This window comes from Protopterus annectens, chromosome 14.part0 (assembly GCF_019279795.1).
Source record: "Protopterus annectens isolate FY-2018-M chromosome 14.part0, PAN1.0, whole genome shotgun sequence".
NCBI classification, from domain to species: domain Eukaryota; kingdom Metazoa; phylum Chordata; order Ceratodontiformes; family Protopteridae; genus Protopterus; species Protopterus annectens.
Genome location: NC_056748.1, coordinates 78,665,768 through 78,679,067, shown reverse-complemented (window position 1 = coordinate 78,679,067; position 13,300 = coordinate 78,665,768).

The following is a 13,300-nucleotide window of genomic DNA, read 5'->3' as shown; positions in this document are numbered from 1 at the left end:
ACAACTTCAGAACAAACAGACAACAAAGCTGACACAGATAGACTGTTAATGTATGCAGTATGCCTAAAGGTGCAACCAGCTTCAATGCAGCTCCCTCTCACTCTTCTCAGTGTTCATTATCCTTTACATCACATCATTCTCCACACCCTTACCACCCTTTTTGTGAAGCACTGCCTCAGGCTGATTTTCAAGTTACACCCAGCCACTATGGATAGCCCATCATGTCACAGTCTTCCTCCTGAGCACTACCCTCAATGGCAAACTTTAAAATGCTTACAGTTCATATCATTGTCCCCTTTGTCTCTTAAATGTATTTCACTGAATGTATATCCAATATGTTAAGTCCATCTTCACAACCTTAGCACATTACCACTTTACCATCTTACTTCCTCCAAACATGGCTGGCACATGACTGATGTCTTTTTTGAGGTAGAGTCTCCAGAAGTGTACATGGTGCACTTCAAATGATGGTCTGAACATCTCTCAAATTCACAATCCTAGCAACACAACCCAAAGTTCTGTTTTGTGTTATCACAGATTGATCTTGTTGCCTGAGTGATTAACTCTATGACTAATTGCTGTACCAAGGAACCCATATGCATCTGCTTCCTGCTCTTCTGAAGTGTACTACCATCCCAAAAGAATGTTTTTCCCCTTGCAGCAGACAACTGCTCTTACTGAATCAACATACACTGCTTTGTGCTGAAAGTAAGCTGACTTATATGTATCAATGTTTATAGTATTTTACCCAGTCTGCAACTGCTGTGCATCCAGTGGTGAAGCAAGAAGAAGTGCATATGTCTACATCAACTGGGCAACCAGATGAGATGCAGTCACTGTAAATAAAAAACACAATGTATGTATATATATATATATATATATATATATATATATATATATATATATATATTTATATATATATATATATATATATATATATATATATATACACATACGCAACAGCTCAGGTCTGTGTCCATTTACTATTTTACTAATGCAATGTCAATGAGGAGGACTTCCAAGATGGCTGCACATTGAATACCAGATTAGTTACAGTTCTCCTACTACGAAAACAAAAATTCAGAGGAAAGATCCAGTAAACTCAAACGTTTTGGGTCAATTTCAGTAACTGGCTCACTACAAGGATGCCAGCAAAAACAGATTCAGAAAACCTTAATGAAAATCAATTACAAAAGGTGAGGAAAAAACACTGATTGGGAAGAATTCCACAGCTGTTCAGCAAAAAGCAGTGCAAGTTCCAGCTTTGGTGCAAGACACGATTTCCGGTAACCTAGAGGAAAAAAATAAGTCAGATGTACTCAGAACTGATTAAAATAAACAAAACACAGGTGGAGTATATCAACTCAAATAAAAGGCTGGAAAAATTGAAGATCCTTTAAACAGGTATTCAGCTGAGGTGATAAAACTGCAAAAATCAGAGGATGAAATAAAGAAAAGGCTGGCTGAATATGATACTGCTCAAGAAGAGATGTTTCAAAAATAACAGAATTAAAATGCAGAGCATGTGGGGAAAACCTGAGATTTTCTGCTGTACCAGAAAACCTGGAATGAACAGACTGCATGAATTTTATGAAAGCACAAATAAGCAACTGGACTAGTATTCCACAGCAGAAGTTGTTAACTGAAAGGGCACATTGTGTGCATGAGACGTGTCCAACCTGCGGCCTGCGGGCCGCATGCGGCCCTCAGAGCTCTTCCATGCGGCCCTCAACCTCTAACTGCAACATCGATGTACACATACCCCAAAACACTTTTTTTGTTTTGTGTTTTTCACTCCTGTGACCTGTAACACTAATGTTGGTGTGCGCATGTGCCAAAGCACCCTTCTAGTTTTGTTTTTGAGCCAAAAAAGGGTCAGTGTGTTTACACCATTATTTTGTGCTGAACAATCAGTGTGTGCGTGCGTGTGTGTGTGTGTGTGTGTGTGTGTGTGTGTGTGTGTGTGTGTGTGTGTGTGTGTTCTCGCTGAAGAGGGACTCATGTATGGATTTGCCGCTGTTGCCTTTGAAAAGGACAGCAATTACCTGTGTTAATAGGTAAGTACAGAGTGAGTGAGTGCATGTATGAAAGCAGAATTGTGTGCGTGAAAGTAGAAGAAGAGTGTGTGTGTGTATATGTGTGTATATGTGTGCATGACAGAGAGAGGCGCATGCACAAAGAGTCTAACAATGATCAGTCTACCTACTGAACACAAACAAGTTAGCTCACAAATATATCATACATTAAGAGTACACTTTCATTAAATTGTGGCTTTCCTGACAGGGAGAGTGTTGTATTGAACATGAACTCATACCTCTTAACTGTATGGATTTTCAAAGAATGTCTGAATTTTTGCCTCATCTTCCAATTTGTGTCTTTTGCTTAGGAAATAAAAGTAGTCATCCAAGGTAATGCAGTTCCAGGGAGTAAGAATGAGACAGCAGCCTAGGGTTAATGGGTCAGTAGTGGACTGACTATGTAGGACTGTAGCATATAAAGTTGTATTGTTTTTTTCAGATATACAAAAAAGCACCTAGTACTGTTTTTTCATTTTTGGGTTCTAAGCAGTGATAGATTGGACAACAGTAAGCATAGCTTTGGTGGATCATCAATACTGGCAAATCAAGTGGGCACAATGGCATTTTTTAAATGTTGGGGTTTTTAGTGTGTATGTGTGTGCTTATGTGTTGGGAGTGCTGCAACATTAGATGATTATTAAAGACAGACTTACAGACTGTGGAAAATATGTTTCTTTGTTTCAAAACCTAATACTTGGGTACGCAGCTTCTTGCCATTTACAGTGGATGGATATTTACATTTAATGGACAATGTATTAGCGTGGGCCTGTGGGGTTCTGAAGGATGCCAAGTCTACAACAGCCAATGTCTTGTAAAGTGACCTGGAAATGGATATTGGGATGTTACTGAAAAAATATAGTAAGTGGGCTTAGAAATATAGTTTAATTAAACAAAGTGTACTTTCAATTTACAGGCCATAATTTAATTTATTTCAGGTAGTCCAGATACTGGTAGATTGTACACCATTAGACTTAATTAGGGAGAGCTGTCATTCTGGGGAAACAAGAAGCCCTAGTTTCAGTGAAAGCTCTGTGGTTGCTTGCAGGTTCATAGTTTAGTACTAAGCTAACTGCCCTTGCGAGCCATTTTAAGCTTAGCCAATTATCCCTTGTGAGACTCAAACCCTGCACCTTGTGTTTGTAAGGCAAACACCTTAACCATTAGGCCACCCTCCCTAGGAAGTTGCAGGATGTTGACGCAATGTATTTTATTTATTATTTTTAATGCATTTGTTATTTCAAAGCATGGTTTTCTTTGATGCAAAAGAAGGCATGACTGAATGAGCCATATAATGTTTGACAATGATGGAATAGAAAGATTATAAGTGATGTATAATGTTTGCAGCTACAGTTGTTTCAATGGTGTCTGTGATGCATAACTATTTTTGGGGCTGTGCCCCACTTTCATTTTTCGCTTTGTCCAGATTTTTTGCTCTAAAATTGAGAAGTATGGTTCCATACTAAATCAGAAGTTGTATTTACCTTGGAAGACTTTTAGGCATAATTATGAAAAACAGAGCCTTTTTAATATCTCTGCTTATTTCCAATATAAACTACCATGTAACCTTGCAAATAGCCTTCTTATTAAGCTACTTTACTTCTTTTGGAATTGACAGGTATGATTCTTCTGTATGGACATAAGCATAGAGTGCTAATGTGACTTTGATTTCTTGCAGCAGTCTGTGGTTTACATAATCAAAATAACTTTTCTGTGTTTCTGGGTGTGTAATCAATTTAACAGTTTTAAAGATGTTTTCCAAAAATAAATAAATATATAATAAATAACTAATCCTCTCTACACTGAGCTATTGACAAAGTCTGGGAATTTGTTTTTTTCAAAAGTGAAGGTCAGCATTACAGCTCAGTAAACTGTCAGTCTGTGAGTAACTTCTGCACAAATTAAAATGTCTGAATGTCAAATGGCTTTAGATTGGAGGGAAGTTTATTTTTATTTATTTTATTTTATTTTACATTTGTTTACTGGGAAAGTCCGACTGGACACAGGTCCATTTTCAGCGGAGGCTCGGGGAGAAAAGCTCCAAAAATAACATAAAACAATATAATACAATACATGAGAGAGAGAGACAGCAAATTACGGATGTAGTACTCATACAATATGGCAGAGATTACATCGCATAACAGTGAGAATCATTGAGGTACAGAATAAACTTAAAAACATTTTTTTTACAGTTATAATTACAGCAAGGCAAATATCAATGATTTAAGGTTTTAGGAGAAAGTTCTGAAACAATCTTTTGGTATGGATAAACCTGGGGATTGGCACAAGTTATATGTTTACACCAGTATGTTGCATTATAGTTTATGGTTTTCTTATTGATTTACTTTTTGCTGAGCAGTTGTTTGTTGATTTATTTATGGTCCTTTTGGTGGTGGGAAATTACATGGATGAATCCATCTCTATTATGATTTTTTTTTTCAGATATTTTGACTTCCAGACAATTTCATTCAGTGAGTGGGTGTCATGTGATTACTGAGGTTGCCTATTTTACAAGTAGGGGCTTTATTGTGTGCGTGTGTGTGTGTGTGTGTGTGTGTGTGTGTGTGTGTGTGTGTGTGTGTGTGTGTGTGTGTAAGAGAGAGAGAGAGATTTAATATGTATACTGAATATAATTTTGCAAATGGAATTCTTAGTTAAACATGCCCCTCTTCTTGGGCAACTAGACTTGAGTAACCAATATTAGATCTTAGCCATCCAGCTTGGAAAGGTTAGTATGTGGATTTTCCATTTGGTTTGATGAAGGCTATGCTACTTACCCAAGGACTACGTTTATGGCTATCCATCCAGCCATCGTGTTGCTGGACTACATTGTTTGATAATGAGTGGAGCTTTTTACAGAAGCTGAAGGTTTTTGTGTCAAGAACCTGTCGATAAAAAGTGGCTTGTTTATGTTGCAGTGAAGGCTGTGGTCTTTGTAGTGAGCGTTTTAAGTATAACCAGTATTTCTGATGTAGAGGAAGTCTCTTAAGGCAGGATCTTTCTTAGCCTGGAAAGCAAGCCAATGATTAAATTTATAGGGGCCAGTGAGAGACAGAGGAAAGCAAGAAGCTTTTTAGTCTGTTTGGATAACTAAGCGAACTTAGTCCTTTGACCTTTTTTGTCAGAAATGGTTGTAGTCTTTGTTTTGGCAGGGTGTTTTGCTGAGGCACATGCCAAAAGGGGCATTGCACTCAATAATGGCTCTTGTAAAGGAAGAATACAGGGATGTTATGACCTCCTTGTCCCTGGATGAGATACACTTACTAATGAAGTGGGCCATGTAAAAAGCTTTCCTTACAACGGAGACAACGTGGTGGTCAAAAGTCAGGTTTGTATCAACCTGGGTGCCCAAGTACCATATGACTGATTGCGTGGTTACAACACTGTTATTAATGTGATAATTTGTGGGGACATCACTCTCCTCAAAGGGGATGATGATGCATTTTTTGGCATTTAGCTTGAGGCCATATTTCTGGCACCAGTTATTTGTTTGGGTGAGACCCTTTTGTAGTTTATTCAGAATTGTTTTATTAAGTCAGTAATGTGAATTCTTTACTTTATTGCAAATTTGTTGGCTTATTTTTGTGGATTATAGTATTGTAGGACTGCTGATGTTGACATTTTACGTAGTTGGACTGCTGGAATGGTTTTCCCAGTGAGAAATGCTAGTGCTGTAGTGAATATCTGTTTATTTGTAAAAAAAAAAAAAAATATATATATATATATATATATATTTTTTTTTTTTTAACTAAGATGTTAGAGTTAACTGTTAGATTAGAGAATTAGAATTAGAATGAGAATTAGAATTTTAAGGCAAATATTAGGCATTTATTACATTTATTCATTGCTCAAATGCACCTACAGTACAGCCAGGAGGTCGACTGTGGTCTTCCGGAGCAACAAAAGAGTTAACTATATGATATATTTTATATGCGGCCCCAAGGCCATTTCTGTTCACTCAATGCGGCCCCAGCAAGCCAAAAGGTTGGACACCCCAAACCTTGCCATAAGAAATCAGCCTAGACCTTTAATAGTAAAGATGCAATCCTACCAGTAGAAGGAGTTGATTCTGACAAAACTGTGGCAGAAGGACAAAGTACTAAAAGTGGGAGACAGTAGAGTGTTTGTGGAAAATTATTACTCACTGTACACCAGGCAGAAGAGGAGAACATTTATTACACTAATTAGGGAATTTCGAGAAACAGGCATGAGATTCAAACTGCTGTACCCAGCTATCTTCAGAATATTCTTTCCTGGAGGGAAAGAATCATTTTTTTTTTTTGCAGAACATGCTAAGGAAGAAATACAAAGGTTTTTCCAACAAAAAGTAAGATGTGAAACAGAATGATATTCTGCTTCTTGTTCCTTGGGTAATAAAGACTACCAAGAGCCTGTACCAGTGAAATCTTTTCCAAAGTTTCAATGGAAAATGATTGAGAGACAGAAAAAAGCACAACAGTTGATTAGAAGAACCAACAGTAATTTGGAAATGACGCAGAGACTGGATTTGGGAGATAGAGATAAACAGGAATAAAACCAGCAACTGTGAAATTGACAAATAACTGTGAGATTACAAAACATTAATTATATTTGTGAAACATGACAGAACAAAAAAAGTTGGAAATACTGGACTTTTTTGATTTTGTTAAACTTGTAGGGAATATGCCCTACTTCATGTATTTAATGTTTGGAGGAACACTTATGAGATGGGAATAGGGGGAGAGAGTTAAATGCAAGTAAAACCAAACTTTGTTCTTAACAGTAGTATTTTTATAGTGCATAATATAATCTGCATGCTATAAAGTAAAGTTTTCTCAGTTATTTACAAGTGTAATGGGGATACTAAAGTAAACATGTACCCCTGTTTTTCCTTCTTTTCTCTTTCTCCTTGTTCAGTTTTAAGAAATGTAGGCACTGCAATGTAAAAAAAAAAGAAAGAAAAGTCTGGTCAAAAGAGTATGACAAAAAAATGTGCTTTGTCCATTCTTGCATAGGGAGATGACTGGATTAAGTCATTGGCTTGATCTAGTAACAACTTTGAAGAGAAAGCAAATAAATAAAAAAAGAACACTGAATATAATAAAGCATTCCTCTAGCAAATAAATAAATAAATAAATGCTTGTAGAAGCAACTCTATATCTGGTTCTCATGTCTCCATGGAGACAATCTGATAAAGAGCAATAAAAACAGAATACACCTTTCTCTCAATGGCTACGAGATAATGTTTTCTGAAAGCATTCAAGTATTTTCCCATTCTGGGAGAATATTAACAATAAGACAAAACCAGACAGCAATTAGTAGAAGCACAGACTGTACCATGCATCTTAGCATGGATAACTTTCCTTTTAGGTTAACCCATGTCTGTGAGTCTGGCTGTCAGTTTAGGACAATTGTTCCCATTAAGCGAGTAAAACTTCAGTATTTGAAGATGTACATAGTTTTGTGTGTTAACATTAATAGGTTTTAGGGGTGTATTGAGGGTGTATTTATTATTATTAATATTAATATTATTATTATTTGACAGCTTTCAATAAAACAAAAAGTTTTGTAAGATGAGACATAGGCTCAAATGGATATAAGAAACCACTGTATAAAAGATCAACTGCCAAACATTAGTGTACATGTAACACAAAAGCTGGAACTAGATACTTAAAGTTGTTACAAATAAAAATTGAGAATAATAACTTTTAACATAATGATGCTTTCTATATAATCTTTATATATTAATGGTTTCACAGATATATACAAAAAAGAAAGAGTAGTGAACTATATTAAAGTATGTAGAGCACAAATAGTTATACTACAGGAGACACATTTGGAAAGAAATGAACATGTGAATTGGATAAAGAAAGGTTTTCAGGATGGTTATTTAGTAGAATGCCTAGGACAAAGAAAAGAGAAGTGCTTATATTAATTGCAAGACAAACTCCAACAGTGATAGAACAGGACAAAAAAATAATAATGGTAGATTTGTAGTAGTATGGGGCTACTGGCAAGGGAGAAGGATTACACTGGCATGTATTTATATTCCACATAAAACTGCTATAATGGAGTTTAAGAAAATTCTGGGAGAAATAATCAGTTTTTTCCAGGGAATATTACTTATAGGTGGGGAGTGGAATTTGATTTGCAGTAGTGAAGATGTGTCTGGGGGAACAAGAAGGGAAAATATAACAAAGGAGGGTAGATTTTTGAAGACATTTATGAAAATATATGGCATGGAAGATGTAAATTCAGTAGCAGGAGTTTGGAGTGAATTTACATATTGTTCTGCAAGATACAAAAACTGGGCTAGGTTAGACAGAACTTAATTTTCACAGGAACATGTGCATTTAATTGAAAGTTTTGATACTCATCCGATAACTATTTCTGATCACTTGCCAATAATAACTAAAATAAAAATGCAGGGTGATGAAATAAAAATAAGACACTGGTGCTTTCCCACCAATCTCTTGAAAAGACAGAAATTTAAGGAATAGGTAGAATAAATTATTCTGGAGTTATTAGAGAGGATATAAATTTCTTATGAAAATATGGCTATGGAGTGGATAAAATTAAAGTGAAGTTTAAAAATAGGGTAGAAATAAAAGAAAGGGAGACATGGTTAAGAAGTAACAATAATTATTTAGATGGTCTGACAAATGTTAAAATGCTGCAGAACAGGGGGGATCTTACAGAACAAGAAGAGAAGCAAATGCAGAATGTTAAGCAGAAAATAAAGGATTACCTTGATAATATGCACGAGTTTAGAAAGATTGCTGTTAAGCAACTGTTTTTGATAATAATGCCAGAGCACACAAAAACTTTTTAGTGCAACACCTAAGGCAACATAAAGTAGAAAGGGTTGTTGCCAAGCCTAGGGAGCCGATAAGAAATCCTGTAGAGCTACTAGAAATATTTCGGAAAATTTATGAAAGTCTGTATAAAGCAGAGAAATATGGAGATCAAGAAAAGGTACAGATGGAAATATTTACGGAAGAATTAAATATGTCAAGCTTAGAGCTAGATGAGGTTCGTTTACTAACAGGATAGGAGGAGATGAGATAAAAATGGTGATGTATAACCAACCCACAAGAAACTCCCCAGGAATAGATGGCATTCCTGTGGAAGTCTGGAAGCTAGGAGGAAAAAAACTGATAAAGATCTGGAAGGATTTATTTAACAGTATTTTAAGAGGAAGAAAAACAACAACATCCTGGAAGAAAGTGGTGGTTGCTGTAATACCTTATGAGGGTAAAGACCCATCAGATCCAGCTTTATAGAGGCCCATTTCTATCCTAAACCATGATTATATTATAAAGTATTTATGTCTATAATGGCTAAAAGAATGGCAAAGGTGATGCCAAAAATGATAGATATGGATATGTGTGGTTTTGTGGAGGGGTGGCAAACATTTAACAACATTAACAGAACACTGATTATCCAGAAGAAAGCTGAAAGTAAAAAAATAGCACTGTGGCTGGTGGGTCTTGATGCAGAACACATTTGACAGAGTAAGCTGGACTGGGAGTTTATGAGCAGAGCAATTGAAGAATTTGCATTCTCTGATAAAATTATAAGGTTGATTAGGAGTATATATGAGGGATCTGAGGCAAAAATTAAAGTGGGTGGGTTCTTCTCTGATAATTTCTGTTTCACAAGAGGAACCAGGCAGGGGTGTCCTCTTTCCCCTTTATTTGCACTATATTTAGAACCTTTGGCAAAGAAAATAAGAGACCCAGAAATTCAAGGATATAATTAGTATGGTAGTCAAGAAAAGCAGGCTCTATTTGTAGATGATATAATCTTATACCTGATAAAACTAGAAAAGGATATGTCAGTGATCTGGAATATTTTGAAGCAGTTTCAAATCTTTTCAGGATACAAAATTAATGAAGCTAAAATAAAGGCAATAGCTGTAAATTATCTACCCACACACAAACTGTTTCAACAATATCCATCATTTTTGGGGATGCTGTAAACTGAAGTAATTAGGAGTATAGATTAAACAGGATTCTGGTGTGGCAGCTAAGGATATGTGGGAAGCAACTAAACAAAAAAAATGTATAAAAACTGAAAAATTGGAAACTCTGTTATATGGATATAGACAGCAAGGTACAAACAGTTAAAATGTTTTAGTCCCTTTAGTTTTATACACAGGTCAGGCATATTTTTATCAACCAGAGGAAAAGTTGTACATAGCAATTAATAAAGAGCTGACAATTTTATCTGGGAAGGGAAGATAGCAAGAGTCAAGTGGGATAAGCTGATTCTCCCAATTAAACAAGGTGGTTTGGGATTACCCGATATAAAGAGATATTTCAGAGCTACACAATTAAGGCTCCTATTACATAGTACAAACAGAAACCTATAATTCAAAGTAGAAAGAGATGGTGATGAAACAGGGGGAAGCAAAAGAAACAAGGAAAGACTGTGATTTGGGATGCAGATTCTTGAGGAGAATAACAATAACCACACAGAATATTATATTCATAAAGTACTAAAAAATATTCTAAGAACTAAGCCAACACGGGAATAAAGAAATAAGAATTTGCCAATAGGGATGACAGCAATTAGGGATACAGCCAATAGGCAAGAGCGGGCTTAAATTTATTGGAGAAAACTGGTAAAAGAATCAATGTATTGGAAGCAAATAATCAGAGAGGGAAAGGTAATAGAATAGGAAGAGGCCAAGAATTTATTTGGACTATAGGCTAGAGGTTGCCTTCTATGTCAAGGATTGATATCTGAGTATAGGCAAAGAGAAAGAAATAGGAAGATCCTGAAAAAAAGATAAGCACTGGTAGAATTTTTAGTAGAATCTAGAAGAGAAGCTGTGGTTAAAAAATGAATGATTAGTAGAGCATACAAAATATTGCATGATAACTATAAGAATCAATCAGAAAATATTAGATATAATTGAGAAGACAGAATGGATAAGGAATTCACAAAGAAACAATGGGGGTATATATGTATAGCTCCCAAATATGCAACAAAGTCTAGAAGATTTAGGATCTTTGCTTGGAAGTCTTTACGCAGGTATTTTGTACCCCAAGTAGACTTCAAAGAATTTTTCTTCATGTAGACAACAAATGTTGGAGGTGTGATAGGGAAGAAAGAGGTAATTGGGAACATATTTTCTGGGAGTGTAATGAGTTGGCAGACTTTAAAGATTTCCTGCAGAGTACTCGGTGGGACATACTGGGTGAGCAAATTGGTGTAACTAAGGAAATGAGTTTTTTGAGCTATGATACAGAATCAGAATTGCTTAGACATAATAAGGCCCTGCTGAGTCTAATTATGATGGTAGTCAAAAAAATCAGTTACTAGAAAATGGAAATCAAAGTCTACACCAACATTACTAGAAATAGTGAATATAGTAACTACATAGAAAAAATGGGAATTGAGGGAACAATACATGGTGAAAGGGACAAGGTTTAAAAGAAGGCAGGATTTGAATGAGCTATGTAATATTAGACCGACAATGACTAGATAGATTATAAGTGATGTATAATGTCTACAACTCAAGTTAAGTCAATATGATGTAAATAATGGGAAGAGACCCAGAAAAAGGCAACAGACGATGTAAACTTGAAACCTTGAGGGACAGTTAGACCGAAGCCATTACAGGAAGGCTGAAAAAGAGCACACCATCAATAATTCAATTTTAATAAAAAAACTCATGCTAAGTGCTGTTGTCCTGTGGCAACTCTAGTTTGACTGTTTTTCTAAGAGGCCAAGAAGGCATTTGGATTGCAGGCTAGTGATTGCCTTCCCTATCAGGGACTGATGTCAGAGTATAGGCAAAGAGAAAAGGCTAGGGGAATCCTAAATGAAAGACCCACATTGGTTAGTTTTTAACTTGAATCTAGAACAGAAGCTGCTGTTGAAAAAGGAATAATTAGTAGGGTATATAAAATACTGCATGATAACTATAGGAATTAATTAGAAGAGGTCAGAAAAAGTGGGAAAACAAATTAGATATGCAACTCACAAAGAAACAGTTGAAGGACATATGTGTGTGGCTCCCAAATATGCAAGTAAATCTAGGAGTTTTAAGATTTTTGCCTGGAAGTGTTTGCACTAATACTTTTATACCCCAAGCATACTCCAAATATTTTTTTCCTCAGGCAGATGGCAAAAAGAAAGAGGTAATTGAAAACATATGATTTGGGAGGCTAATGAGTTGGCAGACTTTAAAAATTCATTACAGAGTACTCTGTCAGAAATACTAGATGAGCAAATGAGTGTAACTCAGGAAATCATTGTTTGAGCTGGGATACAGGATGTGAATTGCCTAGGCCTTGTTAGGCTTAATTCTGGTGGCTGACAAAAAAGCAATTAGTAGTAAAAGGGAATCAAAATCTAAACAAACTGTACTTGAAGTACTGAATATTGTAAAAGAGAAAAAAGATCAGTAAGTGGGGTCTTTTTTAAACAAAATTGTGACTTGCACCAAAGTCTCACCGCCAACAAAAAGCCAAATGCAACAAGTGAATATATATATATATATATATATATATATATATATATATATATATATATATACAGGGGAAAGCTATTCCCCTGGTGTGCCACATTAGCATGCAGATCTGCCTGTGAGACCAACTCTCATGCTGAGGCCCCTGCTAGAGAATAACCTTAGAGGTAGAGTGCTCCCTGAATTGTAGAGGCTTAGCATGATAGGGAAAAATTCCAAACTAAGAATTCCCCATTGTACTAAGCTTTTCTGAATCTCAGCCTTTGTCTTAGCATGAGTGAAATATCTATAGAAAACCTCAAAATGTTTAAAGTATATTTTGACTTTTAAAATTAATTATGGAGTATGAGTAAGGGGCACAAGATCGTACAGTAAAAATTTTGGATAAAACTATTTACATTTTTTATAAGGAAATACCTAGGAAGCATCAATCACAGAAATATAGTAAAGACTAGACATTACAACAACCTATATGCAGGATAAAACAGCATTTACTTATTAAAGGGATTTATTACTGGCCAAATACTGAGATAAAATTGGCCAATCCTAACATACCAGTAACATATCAAGACTGTGCCATACTGCTCCCAACCAAATGAGCTCCACCACACCAAAACCACCTAGGTCTTTAAAAAAAGAAAGGAAAAGGAAAAGTTTTCCCCCAATACCTCACAGGGAATTATTAAGTATCTAAGGTAAGAAGGAAGCTAACTCATATAGGGCCAAAAATACTAACATCAAGATCTTAAAGAGTATATAAAACCAA